Source organism: Ictalurus furcatus, chromosome 14, assembly GCF_023375685.1.
Source record: "Ictalurus furcatus strain D&B chromosome 14, Billie_1.0, whole genome shotgun sequence".
Lineage (NCBI taxonomy): Eukaryota > Metazoa > Chordata > Actinopteri > Siluriformes > Ictaluridae > Ictalurus > Ictalurus furcatus.
Genome location: NC_071268.1, coordinates 15,192,826 through 15,208,154, shown reverse-complemented (window position 1 = coordinate 15,208,154; position 15,329 = coordinate 15,192,826). Strand labels below are relative to the sequence as shown.

The following is a 15,329-nucleotide window of genomic DNA, read 5'->3' as shown; positions in this document are numbered from 1 at the left end:
CAAAGGTCCTGTCTTTGCACAGCAAACTTCTTGCATGATTGTATGAAAATGTTTCAATGAGAAATTTCAGTGAGGAAGTATTACCTCTCATATGTTTCTGGCCCTACTTTGTTTTGTTCTAGATGTTCAGTGTAAAATCTTTGCTCTCTGCTCTGATTTTATGTTCTTAAAGATCTAAGAAAGTGATGTGAGTGGTTGCATTCAAGTTTCTTGGGCAATTTGCACTTTGAATTGATAGCTTTGACAATTTCATTGGGCGTTTTATCAGATTTACTGGTTCACTATAAATGTTTTAACTGAAGTGTTTAAAATGTTTATATTTGTTAAGGGACTGTAAACTTTGTGCCTTAACCCAGGGTAAGCCTTTCAGGAAAAGAAAATGTTTTGTCTGTCACTGAATCAGACTGTGTACTGTTTTTTTCTGTTTTTCTTATTTGACCTACTGATTAACAGTTTTTGAACTTTCAAACAAAAGTAGAACTGTAAATGACAGCATACACAAATATTTTTTGTAACCTTTAGTAGAAAATTTTAAAGATCTAAAAGTGATGTGAGTAGCTGGATTTACATTTCTGGAACAATTGGCACTTTTAAATTATGCTTTTGAAAATGTCCTTTTGGCATTTTTCAGAGATTTACTGGTTGATGACTATAAATGTGTTACTGAAGTGTTTATGTAAATGTTGTTTACATCTGTACACGGATGAACCAATAAGGAAAAGTGTTTTAAAGAACTTAACTCAGGGTAACCCTTTCAGAAAAAAATGTTTGGGCAGCACCAGTTTTGTGCAGTGATTAGTCGATCAATGAATCAGACTGTAATAAAAAAAAAAAAAAGGTGCTGTTATTTAAAAGACTTTATTAATGTTTTTTGTGAAATTCTTTACCCCTAGTATTGACTAAAAAACACATAAAAGTAGATAAAATGTTGTGTAGATATTACTTAAAATTATCTCATATAAATGTAAAGAAAATCAAGTAAAAACCACTGAAAACCTAAGCATTTTTAATGGGTATTTGTAATAAGATGAAAAGCTAGTATAAGTAAAAATTACTGTGGTGTAGTGAGTAAAATGTAGTGACAGAATCATAAAATGCCTTGTAAAGGCTTCTTGAGTATTTCGATAGGAACAATTTATAAATGTAAGTAGTGTTCACTTGAGAATAAGCTCTGTAACATTTACTAAGAATTGCTGTGTGGAAATTGTTACCAAGTTTTTTTTTTGTTGTTGTTGTTTTTTTTAAGTAAATTTAACTCCAGATTTTTTTTCAGTGTACTCATGTGCTCTCAAAAGCATGAATGCATTTAAGCCCAAGGTTGGAAACATAACCTAGGCATTATTCTGTCCTCTGTCTTTGGCAAAGTTCACTCTGCATGTGCATCTTGTGTGCAATTTCAGTGCTACTGTATCTTGAGTCAAATTTGAATAGAATGTAAAATGGATTTGTGCCAAATGGTTAATCCTAGATTGCATAGTCATATACTACATAGTGTATAGACAGAATGTAAAACATGACTCTTTTTGAATGCTTAATCCACACAACACAGTGTGAAAATAAATTATTTCAGACCCAAATAGGTGCAGTTATATAAAGAGGAAGGAGCCATTTGTGTTTCAGGAACATGCATGGCTGTTCCAACAGATAAATGGTGTTGGCTGAGTGGGTGGATATGATGCCATGCTGACAAGCACATTCTGTGTAAGGAACGAGAATACATTTCACAAATGCCCAAGCATACTGCCACAACATTTCAAAGATTTGGCTACAACACATTTTGCTTTGGTAAGTTTGCACAACCAGTGGTAAAAAACTGTGCCAGGAAACGAGTCAGAAAAAATTAAATTATGAATGAGTAGTTTAACATTGGGAGTAATGTATAGTAGTAGTAGTAGTATTTGTTCGCTATTCTTGCTGTCCATGCTTAGTCACCGGTGTTCCTACAGAAGGCCATGGTTTACAGCCTTGTGTATGAGGATCCGGCCTGAAGGTGTAATGCACATATCCATATGCCCCATTATATATGCAAAACACTTAATTGAAGGTTAAATTATTTGAAAGTCACTGAATCTGAGCAGCCACTCACGTCGGCAAACATTGGATTTTTGCTTTAAGTTGCTGTTTGAGTATAGAACATCGATAGCTGTGACCGTTTCGAAAATGCGCGCAGTTACTTGCCTGCCTTCCAATCAGTCGGAGGTGTGTGCGTGTGTGTGTGTGTGTCTGTTTGTTTTCGGGGGCGGAGGGGGGGATTAAGCAAGTGAAGATAGGTGTGAGAGAATCAGTAGATGGCAGTCGTGTCCCTTTCGCTATAAACAGAAGGCTGCGGAGAATCTCTCTCTCTCTCTCTCTCTCTCTCTCTCTCTCTCTCTCTCTCTCAGTCACTCACGCACACACAGACACACATACACATACACGCACGCACACACACACAGTTGCCGGCTCCGCAAAAACACGCGCTCACGTTTCCATGCGTCTCCTCGGTCAGATGCTCCTCTGTGCTCTTATTCATATTGGCCAATCACTAGTAGGCTGATAGGAGGTAATTGGATAATTATATTTCATCTAACCGAGACGCCACCTGGAGAGCTGTTATATAAGAAGAAACCAAAGTAAGGAATGTATACTCATTACAGAACCATGCGCACTGCTTTGCTCGTACCTGGGAGTCAGTGAGCATCAGTGGCGTTGGAGTTCAAGTCACGTTGCATCAGAGTAGATGTGCTGTGCCATGGAGGCGAGAAGAAGTGGACAGGTCTGGGTATAGCGCGAGACATTTTCACCTCATCTGCAATCATCTCTAGCAGGACTTCAACAAGTCTAGTGAAGATACTCCTGCCCATGGGAGTTTATAGGCATTTTTCTTCATTCACTCTGATCTCATGGCACTGTGAACGTTGATATGGAATGAACGGGAAAAAAAAAAAAAAAACTAGTCAGTGTGGATCTTCGTGGCATCGCCTCCTGTGATTTGCTCGCCCGAGTGCCGGAACACGGTGGCTTAGATAGAAGACACGGATGGACCATTATTTACAGAAAGCACGAGTTTACATTAATCTCACATGGAATATACAGAAAAAATATGACTTTTTCAGCGCTGCTTTTTGGTAAGAAGTGAAGAGGACCTATATTTCATTCTATCCGCTAATTCAATGAAAGCATCGGTATGCGCTTTTGGAGAAAGACGCCGTTGGGTCTTATATGAATTAGCCTACTGGTTTTTGACAAGGATTCTCTTGGAAACATCGGTGTGATTAAATTGACCCCATCCCCCACCCCCAATTGTTTTTCTACATTCGCAAATGCCTAACGCGGCAAATCATTCCCGGGGCCATAATGATAATTAAAGGAAATAAGCGTCTTGAAATTCGCACTGGTCTGTGAGATACTGGATAAAAGAATAAGAAAAAAGTTCCATCCTAAACGACGACGACAGAATGAACCAGTCTGGGTGCTTTACTTTTGCTTTCTGGCGAAGGACGGCAAGGGGAACGTGGAGAGAGCGGTCAGTTTCAGCAGTAAGTGGTTACTGTTGAAGGAGGTGCTGTAAGTGGTTGCGAGGCTGTGCATAAAACCATAATACATATCATTAATCAGCGTTATTAAAGAATGGGACACCAACGCCAATCAGGATCTGATTTTATTTATATGTAGTGCCAAGAAAAGTGCTGGCTTCTGTCGCAATGATGGACAAATCGGTGTCCGGTTAATACGGTATGCATTTGTACTGCATCACAAAGTGGCGCGTGTCAGTTTGATATTTCATCGTATGGAGAAAGTACACAGGACAGCATATGGATGCGCATGTTTCAGATTTCAGACTTGGTGAAGGATCTAGCGATTTTGGCTTCGAGGTGTAGCCTGAAGTCTGCGTGGCGAAAAACTGTGCGCATGAAAATTGCAGATGGAGTTTCGTCGCGTTTGTCGTGGGGAAGGAGTCCAAGAGTGCGCTCCCTGCTTTTAACTGATAGAAAATTTCGAGAAAAGTAAGTAGGCTCATCCTTCTTTTTAATGCACTGGCAGCGTTTTAGACGTTGTGTGCGTCACGTTATTGCAGCTCGAAATGGCTAGAAATCCTAATTACAGAATGTTGTTTTGGTCCTTCTCTTCTAGCGACAGAGAAACTATCACTGCTGTGCACTTAAAGGGCGTCTGTAGTCTATTATAAGGATGTGATGTGAGTATTGTGGCGTGACTACTTGTGCACTGATCATTAAGCTAACTCATATTTAATTTAAAGTGCTCTCTCTCTCTCTCTCTCTCTCTCTCTCTCTCTCTCTCTCTCTCTCTCTCTCTCTCCTCATTATTCATAAAATTACCAGCCCTTAAAAAATACGAAGTACCATTCAATAGCTTTCTTTTCCTCCATCTCGCATCCTTGTGTAGTCTGAAAGCATTGTGCACTTATGATCATTAATTGCACGGCGGCTCTGCTATATGTATTGGTTTATTGCAGGGAAGGGATGCAGGCTGTTGCATCTTGTTTGTCGCGTGTTTGACTACGACATTAGACAATATATGTTTTTTTCTTCTTTTTTTTTATTTTCCCCAAGAATTGATGTTTTGTTAAAAATATGAGATTGTGACGGATATTTACACGTCTACCGCAAGATAACGTCTAAGCTTAAAATGAATGAAATGTTACTTATCGGATTTGTGTAATCCTATGAGAAGCGATGCAGTGTGTGACTTCTTGTCCTTCTTGGCCATGGCACTCGTGTTGATTTGAGTGGGGATTTTCAGCTTCATGCACATGGAGCTGTCCACAACCCCTGTGGTGCTGAAATCTCTGCCAAACCCAAACCAGTGGAGCACGCTTTCTTCAGAATGTCACATAATTCATTAAACTTATTGATTTGACGCTTATGACCACTGATGTGTTATTGTGCATTGTATACTATAATAAGTGCATTAGTGGCAATACTGGATTGCAGAACAACAGCTAAAATAATAATCACAGTCATTTTTCTCAGTATTAATTTCACTATTGTCACAAGTAATCTTATTATAGGTTATGCAGTCTTGTACTTATAAAAGCCTATATTCATTTAAATGTATATATCTTTCAATTAAAACAAAACAGCTAGAATACAAATGAATTAATTATTAAACACATGATTAATTAAGTAATTAATGTAATTATATCCAAGCCTGTTTAGTGATCTTTAGTTGTTGTTTTTTTTTCCAGGCTAGCCTGAGGAAACTACCTTTCTGTCTGGAGAAAATTGCTAGAGTGAGCTCAGACAGTTACACATAAACTTGGAACTTGAGATTTAATGCACTACAGTCAATGAAAACCAATATCCAATTAGCTAACTTCAGCAGAGATCAAGAATATTGGAGTAAGTTATGTTTAATTAATTGGAAAATACATAAATTATGATTACAAAGGCACAATGACTTGTGAATCCCTGGAGAATAATGATGATTATTATTAAGTAGGTATTTGCTGATAAAGTCTGATACCCCATGCATCACGCCATCATTCATTGCAACTTAATCATAAAGGTTAGGGCAAAAGAGGATTGATGGTTTATGCATACTGTGCCCATTAATGTGTATTCTGTGTAATTTAGAAATATTGTTCTATGTGTCCACTGCCTACCTAAACACTTTCATAGAAGAACACGCATAGCAACTTGTCTAACAAGTCAAGTTGTATTAAGTAACTGGGTTTTCTTATTCTTGTCCTTCTTCTTAACCATTCCAGATGCTCTAAATAATATATGCTTTAACCTATATATTATACCATTACACATTTAATATTACAACATTATATTATATTGCACATAGGTCATACAGTCTAGTACATTGAAAATTATAATTTTAGGTTCCATGATGGAGGCTGGAAATTAATTACTGGCAGTATAAATGGGCCGCAAGTGAACTACTTCCATCAGTCCAGTGGTAATCCACCATTTTGTCTTCATGAAACAGCCAAAGTACACCAACCCACACACTGTCATCCCTTTGAGAAAGCTTCCTGTTGGCAAAATTCCCATTCTGAGGCTTAGTAGGCTGTATCAGTTCAAGCACAGCATACTTCAGAGGCTTTCAGGTACACAGGTCAGGTGTGTAGAGTAGATTTATATCTATTTGTTGTTCTGATCATGAGATTATACTCATATAATCTATATCATGGTACACATTCAGTGATCACTTAGGTGGTTGAAAATGTATAGAATGTAGACACAAGAATGCATGACAATTACACACTGAGTGTACTTATTTCTTTCTAAGACATTTGGGTTTGAAATCAAAAGATGAATATGAGATGATAGATCAGAATTTCAGCTTTCATTTCCTGATATTTACATCTACAGAAGAAATGTTAAACACCTTAGAACATGGCACCGTTGGTGGCAAACCACACACACACATACACACACACACACACACACACACACACACACACACACACACATACACACTGAATTTTATTATTTAGTAATCTGGCCCTTCTTTGTAGCCCCACACCAACTACCCCCATCCCCACCCCACCCAAAGTATTCTTCTCCTTTTCTGACAAAATATGAAAAAGAGCAGCAGAATGATGGAGTAGTATTGCCTTGGGGAGACAAATTAGACTGCTCATTTTATGTTCTTCCCCTGTCAGGGGCTCTAGCGTGATGAATATATGGACTGATTGGAAAAATGACATTTGTTTGTTGGTGAATGTTGCAGCGTGATTCATGTCTGCACAAAGGCACTAAATGTTTTACCATCCACATCTCCAAAACTCTCTTCAGCCTTTCATATATGAGAGTTTTAAAAACTGTTCTGGACATCCAGATTTACTGCTGGTGAGGGCTGGTGTGAAATGTAATACATGTGGATGGTGACACAATGAAGTCTTATAAACAGCTGATGATGGAATTGATGAAAGTATAAAATGAAAAATTATCAGTGATATAAAAATAAATTTCTAGTGTGTTGTGGTGGATTCCAGGAAATGTGAGTCATCTGCAAGCTTGTTTATTTCACTATTCGAGTATGGCAATAATGGAATCCCCAGAGCCTCCTGGGTCATTAGCACATAGCAGACTGCAGCAGAGCAGGTGCAGCATGGACACCAACAGGGACTAAAGCCTGCCATCCATCTAGTGTCAGTACTTTTACTTTTTCTTTATTTCTTAAGCCTTATTTGTTCATCTTTCTCTTGTCTTTATCAGAATATATTTCATATTGAATATCAGTGTGAATGAGGTCTTTCCAATTGACAATTGTACTAAGACATATATTAAGTACAAGTATTAAATAAATGATCAAACAGAAAACCTGTATAGCAATATAGGTTTTAGTCACTGAGAGAGAGAGAGCAAGAGAGAGAGAGAGAGAAATGGAAAAATGGGGGGGGGGGGGGGTGCAGTTTACACTCGTGTCTCATTTAATGTTCTGATTTTTTTCCCAGAAGTTTACGGACTCAAAGGAAGACTTTCTTCTTTGTAATGTCATAAATGCCTCCTTTGAAAACGGGAGATTAGTCTGTGTAAAACCCAGTTAAGGCAAGTGTGACTATTCATCCTATAAACTGCTACAGACTTCTATCAATAATGGTACCCGCCCATCAATTTTTCATCTCCTGAAGGTATACATTCTATGGGATTTGATACAGTGTGAAAGGGAAATTAAAGAGTGAATGAGATTCTCAGTGTTATCCCCTTCTCTCTCTCTACCATAACACATGCATCATAACATGGAAGAGCTATGAATTTATAGGGCTGAGATGACATGAAAAAGGATGTATTCTTGTTACTATCAAAAGAAAACAACAGGTAAAATATAGCAAAATATATGTTTTTACTAACTTTTATTTGTATCATTTCTTTATAAAAACACATTGTACAATGAGTAACTGTTTAGTGCAGCTACAGTCAATACAGCACTGAGATGTTCTAAAATAAGTTAGGATTGGTTAGCATACAGTGGGGGAAATAAGTATTTAATGCATCAACATGTTTTTCAGTAAATATATTTACTGTCTATTGACATGGAATTTTAACCAGACATCAGTATTAACTCAAGAAATCCAGAAATATAAAGAATTCACAACATTAAAGCCCATAAATAAAGTTATGTGTAATAAATGGAATGACACAGGAAAAAAATAATGAACATGATAAGAAAAAGCAGTTCTCCAAGGTAAGGTAAGGCAAGGAACCAGCTGAAATCCGTAAGTAATTATACCTCCAATCTGTGCAAATTAATATCAGCCTGGTTAGTAAATTTATGGTCTATAAAAAGTATTTTCGTTACCAAGGTGTCACACAAGAAAAATTTCATGATGGGTTAAAGCAAAGAGCTCTCCCAAGACCTTTGCAACCTTATTCTTACAAAACATATTGATGGAATTACAGACGTATTTCAAAACTTCTGAATCCCCCAGTAAGCACCATTGGGGCCATTATCCACAAGTGGGAGCAACATCACTCCATCATCAACCAGCCACGCACAGGAGCTCCTCGCAAGATTTCTGACTAGGGAGTCAGAAGAATAGTCAGAAGAGTAGCCCAAGAGCCGAGGACGACTCGGAAAGAACTCCAGAAACACTTGGAGGCAGCAGGTGCCATGGTCACAGAGAAAACAATAGGCAATGCACTCCACTGCTCACGCTCACCCTGCAAGACTCCATTACTAAAGAAAAGGCATGTCGAAGCTCATTTAAAGTTTGCTACAACTCATTTGGACAAGCCTATGAAATACTGCAAGAGTGTACTCTGGTCAGACAAGAGCAAACTTTAGCTTTTTGGCTGTCATACTACACACCATGTTTGGAGAAGAAATGGCACTGCACATCACCCTAAAAACAATATACCAACAGTGAAGTTTGGAGGTGGAAGCATCATGGTGTGGGGCTGTTTTTCATCGCATGGTACTGGCAGACTTCATATAATTGAAGGAATGATGAATGGAGCCCTTTAACAGGAGACTCTTGAGAAGAATCTGCTACCATCCACTAGGATGATGATGATGAGATGTGGGTGGACCTTCCAACAGGACAACGATCCAAAGTATACAGCAAGGAAACTCTCAATTGGTTTCAGAGAAAAAAAAAATCAAAGCGTTAAAATGGCCCAGTCAATCACCTGACTTGAATCCAATTGAACAAGATTTAAAGACTATGTTTAGAAGAATGGGGCAAAATCACACCTGAATACTGCGGCTCATTAATTTCTTCATACAGGAAGCATCTTGAAGCTGTCCTTACAAACAAACGCTTCTCCACTAAGTATTAAATAAATTTCAGTTAGTGTGTTCAATAATTTTTCCCTGTGTCCTTCCTCTTTTTTACACATAATTTCATTTATGGACTTTAATATTTGGATTTCTTGATAATACCAAAGTCTGGTGAAAATTTCATGTGGATAACCTCGTTGATATATATATATATATATATATATATATATATATATATATATATATATATATGTGTTCAATACTTATTTTATTTGTATAGCACTTTTTACAACAGTCATTGTCTCAAAGCAGCTTTACAGAAGTATATAAACACAGGATACAGATTATAGTGTGTGGATTAATCCCAATTGAGCAAGCCGGTGGCGACGGTGGCAAGGAAAAACTCCCTAAGATGTTAAGAGGAAGAAACCTTGACAGGAACCAGACTCAGAAGGGAACCCGTCCTCATCTCTGTATTTATTATTATCCTTGACTAGAAACAGCTAAAAATCACACAGCTCCACATCCACTCATGTGCAAAACCACACGCCCTTCAACCCCCGTACTCACTGTAGCCCCTTAAACACACACACACACACACACACACACACACACACACACACACACGTGCTCAAAAGTGCCTATGACATGCAATCATGCTTAACATCTTGCATCTCATCTCCTCTCTCTCTCTCTCTCTCTCTCTCTCTCGCTCTCTCTCTTATATACACATACAGTAATTTCTCACTATCTACAGTAGATCTTCAATGTGAATGTCAGAATGTCGGACGGTTTCTCTGGAGAGGTCTCCCACTGGCAGCACTTCCTGCAGGATGAGCACAACACATTCTCCTAGTCAATGCCCTAATCAATCAGCACTCTGCCCCGGCCCGGCCATCAGTCTTTCTCAATACTCCAGTGGACATCATAAATCGGCCATTCACAGTGCCCTTGTGGACATTTCGTTGAAGACCTCAGCACTGCCGATGAGCCAGATCAGAAAATCAGGTCTGAGAAGATTGACTCCCATGTATTAACTCCTGTTCTTGTTAAATAGCCATTGTTTAACAAGAAAAACCATTCAAAACAGGAATTTAGAATAGCACCACACTTAACATTTTGCCACTGCTGTCTTGTTAGTCACAAAAATCTGCTTTGCCAACAATAATCCTAATTCACAGCCACTAATCAACACACTCCATCGACACACTACTATGTAAATGGAAGTGCAGCTGTCTCCTCAGCAGCAGAATGGGCTGCAGCAGCTGGGTCATGAAGCCAATAAAGCCCAAAGTAGGCCTGATTTAATGACTGTGGAATGTGGGTGCCGTATCATTCTCAAAACGGTACTAAAAAGCAAATGACCAGAATACAGGATGGAGAATGATTGAATTATCAGCCCTTTTAGGGCTGTTAGTTTCCTTTTCCTTTTGGTCCCTCATTCTTCATTCAAGAGCCCCATCCCCCACCCCCAAACACACACACACACACACTTTCTGTTTGTGTGTAGGTGCTGCAGAGCTCTTACTGTGTTCCTCAGCTGCACCTGGGATGCATCTGTTTTATGTGACATGGCACTGGGCTGCTATATTAATTCTACCTGCTAATTTGAAAGGTTAAAATAGGCTTCGGGAAAAAAAGTGACATGCTCGCCTGCTCCTTACGTAGTAAAGCATCTGTTTAATGGAGGTGCGGTTCAGTGATTCCCCTCTCACAGGAGACCAAGATGGGGGTGGGGACAGAATGTTAATGGCAGGGCTAGGAAGAATATTCATTTAATAGGTTATTTGAGAAAGCAGAAAAAGGGCAGTGCAGGTGGAGCTGATTGTTCTTATTGGAGTTCATTAACGTAACTTCCTCTCACAATAGGCCTGTGCATAAAGCTCTCAGTCTCCTTTAATGACTGGATATGACCAATGCAGTCAGTCTGTGCAGCCCTAAAGCACTCTTACAAATGAGAAATTGTCACAGCTGCTGACACGCACACATGCATGTATCAGAATCTTGTTCCATATATTTACACACGTACAGCCCTATTTCCATGAATGTATCAAAGGTATGCTTAGAGGTATGCTTAGACATGCTGCTATATTAGGCAATCAAACCAGCTCCTCTCATTCCCTTTAAAACTAGCTTAGTGCAGTGACAGTTTTGTAATGACACAAAATTAGATTTCACATGTAGATTTCTCTTTGATATTTGAATGGTAGAAAAAAACTGCTGACTCGCAGAAAACAAATGCATTTCTGTTTTTTTTTGTACACTTTTGTGTTTGTTCACTCAAGTGTGAGCACTCTAGAATTCTTTTTCTTTGTATGGCAATATTTTTGGTGAGCCCACCAGTTCATAATATTCTGTTAATTATATGATGTTTTGTCTTTAATGGGCCATTAATGTCTGGGTTGTTTGTTCTTATATAATGAAGTGTTCTTCCACCAACCTTTTTTTTAAAAGATGGGACTGGACATGAAGTGAGAATGTACACTTTAAGTCAGAAAATTATTATTTGGCTGTGCATCTGTGCTAAGAGATGGTCACGAAATATGTTACCATGATTGTAATTCCAGACAAATATGGGTTAGTGAAAAAATAAACAGCTTTTGAACTCCACAATGCTAATGCCAGTGTAAGTGCATTTATTTCTATTTATGAAAATAACAAATTGGCTTATGTTATAAAGCTAGGATTTTATGACTAATCAATACTTGCACCTTCATAAAAATAGCATTTCAGCAAAATACAATCATTCCATTTTGTTAACAAATTTTATAAATAGGACTTGAGAGCTAAATTTGAGGAAGTGGCTGTGGGAAGTACACTTGAGCTTTTTAACCGGGTGTGGTAAGCATGCTATTTCAGATGCTCTGTGCATCACCGTTGTAGTCCATTAGTGTGCTATGAACTTAAATTGTTGCTCTGCTTACATTGCTGGTGGATTTTGTTAGGAAGGTTCAAACTATAATCAGAACATGATATACTGACTTGCACCGAAAAAAATTTGATGATTGACAATGATTGTTCAAAGCCATTTCAAAGCATATTTTTCAGTAGCAAATCTCAGTATGCTCTAAATTGTCCTTGTGTCTATCCTGTCCGACATCTATCCCTTATTTTGACCCAAATGTTCCTTTCGTCCAAATTCATAGCTTGTATCTTACCAGTCAAAGGACAGATACAAGGGATGTCTGTTGACATCCCTTGTAAAAAATGGGTGGAAAATATGACTCATGACCTGCTTTATAGAAATAAAACAGAGCTACAAGCAACTGTACTGTGGCATGGCTGGGTTGGGAGTTTAAGAATGTATACCATTGTTCAATGGGAAAGAGGTTAAGATGTTGGACTATTGATTGGAAGGTTGTGTTCAAATTCCAGTACCCCCAAGGTTGAGCAAGGCCGTTAACCCTAAGCTGCGCAGTTGTGTAAATGAGATAAATGTAAGTTGCTCTGGATAAGGATGTCTGCCAAATGCCATAAATGTAAAGTGATGAATATTTAGAAATATACACTGGCCATATACTTAAAGCACTACATAAATGATGATGATAATGATTTAATAAAGATAGGTTCATTATTAATGTCTGTGGTCACACTGACTGTCAAAGTTTCTATCATTTAAAGAAAAAAATTTTAATTTTTACATTTCTGATCCTGTGCTTCTATAGAAAAATATTTCCAAAAAGAAAACTGGCAAGGATAAAATAACATGTTCCTAATGTCAAATATCTAACATGCCATATTTTGCTGGTGGGTACTCTGGGCTGTACTAATGTTCCACTATTACATAAATTAATATAAGGTTTACAAAAGAGAATAATTTATAGAGAGCTTTGAAAAAAAATTACTTTTAAAGTCTGAACTGCATATGTTTGTGCTATAGGTTAGCAAATAATCCAAAAGAGAAACTGAGTAATTCATATTTTATGTCATTTTGAGTGCTGATGAGGTCTATTCTTCTATAAAAAAAAAAAAAAAAAAATCAGAAGACTTTTAATGTAATGATCAATACTAAGAGATGGTTGTCTGACAAATTGCAGGCCAGGGACCATGTCCTGATCTTTAACTCCTAGTGACCCCAGAATACATTTTCACTAAATTCACTTCTAATGAAAAAAAAAATAGAAAATCTGTATCTAGTTAGACATACTGTAGAATTGGATATTATAGCTATGTGAAGTCTTAATTGTTATTTGCTTACATTGGGGATTAAGCTAAACAGCTTGTGGTTTTAAGATCCTTGCTAAACATTCCAGAGGAAAGACATAGAACTGTAAGGGGTAGTAAGGACAAGTTCAGTGATGGTTTACAGGCAACCAGGTGAAATCCTAAAAAATAAATAAATCCAAAGCTAACATAAAATGCATTCTAAGAATCCAGTGAGAACCCACACAACCTCGGCTGCTTACTGCATTGTAAAGAATGATGTGTGTGATGTTACTAACAAATAAAATTTTAACAAATCTAAATGGTTCTCATGATGATGATGATCCATCCATCCATTTTCTATACTGCTTATCCTACTGGGTCACGGGGAACCTGAAATCTCTCCCAGGAAGCACAGGGCACAAGGCAGGGTACACCCTGGATGGGGTGCCAATCCATCGCAGGGCACAATCACATACACATTCACATTCATACGCTACAGACACTTTGGACATGCCAATCAGCCTACCATGCATGTCTTTGGACTGGGGGAGGAAACTGGAGTACCCCGAGAAACCCCCACAGCACGGGAAGAACATGCAAACTCCGCACACACAGGGCCGCAGCAGGAACTGAATCCCCAACCCTGGTGGTGTGAGGCAAACGTGCTACCCACTAAGCCACCATGTGCCATGATGATGATAATATATGCATTATTAATAATAATATATTATTGTTATTATTATTATTATTATTATTATTATTATTAAAATATACTGTAGGCCAGGGCTGTCCAATCTTGTCTGGAAAGGGCCGGTGTAGGTGCAGCTTTTCATTCCAACCAAGCAGAAGCCATACCCCTGCTGTAGGCTATAGTCCTGTAAAATACATATATAAATGATCATGAATTCCTTTCAATCCTTTCAGGTAACATACTTGATAGTATTGTATTGATTTATAGAAATCACATGAGTAAATTAAGTAATGGCACCTCAAATGAGTCAAGGCATCCAATTTCAATGAAACACTGAGTCTAGCCACCAGTAGTAGTATCGTTTCAGCTTGACGTGCATTAGGTTTACAACCCTCTGGTACTTATTAGAACAAACATCTTAGTCAGAAGTGTATTATAAACTAATATAGCTGAGCCTCCACAGAGCACTAGCACATATTAGACATATGCTCATGAGTCTTCTTTCTGATGTGTACATTGTATGAGTTATCATGACAAGAGCATGTTACTGTGACCTTTCATGGTTATGAATGAGTGTATAATACACAGGGGTTCTTGAGAGAGATATGGGTGATTGAGTGGAGTGTCATGGTGTAGGTGACAGCTGTGCTAGGGCTTGTGTGTGTTTTGGCTCTAGGGCACAGGTGTGTGTGTGTGTGTGTATGTGTGTGTGTGTGTGTGTGTGTGTGTGTGTGTGTGTGTGTTTAAACAGCTCAGATACAGACATAATACGTCATCTTTTTTCTAGCAAAATATTAGTCATGAAAGAAATCAAAACAACCTTTTAGCTCTTCGGAACTACTATAGATCTCTCTCTTTCTTTTTCAGATCTCTCACTTTCTTTTTCTTTCTATCACCTTATGTGATATCCCTAGGTTTGGTCACTTACAGTCACAACCTCTGAAGACTCTTGAAACATGGCAGGAGCTGTGACATGCTACAGTTATGGACACACTCCACTGTGTGCAATCCCATTTCGACTTCATGCCCTGGTGTACACTAAGATCCATCTCTCTATCTTTTTTCACACTTTCTTCTTTCTGCTCTTTTTTCCTTTGCTAATGGTTGTCTTGCTTTCTCACCTGGTTTGTCTTGTCATTCTGTATCATATTTCTTTTTTTCTGCACCATCTCTCCCCCCCCTCTCTGTCTCTCTCTTTATCTTTCACACTCACTCTCTCACTCTCTCTCTCTCTCTCTCTCTCTCACACACACACACACACAGACACACACACACACACACACACACATTATGATAATCCTTCTCTAACTTTTTT

At 38.2% G+C, this 15,329-nt stretch overlaps 1 protein-coding gene across 2 annotated transcripts in view; it reads left to right on the top strand.

Annotated features, from left to right (window-relative positions):
* The first annotated feature begins 3,070 nt into the window (after window positions 1-3,070).
* lrrc4ca (leucine rich repeat containing 4C, genome duplicate a) overlaps window positions 3,071-15,329 on the top strand; it is a 61,507-nt gene continuing 49,248 nt past the window's right edge. The window contains exons 1-2 of one of the 2 annotated variants that reach the window (XM_053641516.1): window positions 3,071-3,986; window positions 4,114-4,177. The gene's annotated coding sequence lies outside the window, so the exon portion shown is untranslated. The remainder of the gene's footprint in view (window positions 3,987-4,113; window positions 4,178-15,329) is intronic. The other variant, XM_053641517.1, reaches the window with a different exon arrangement.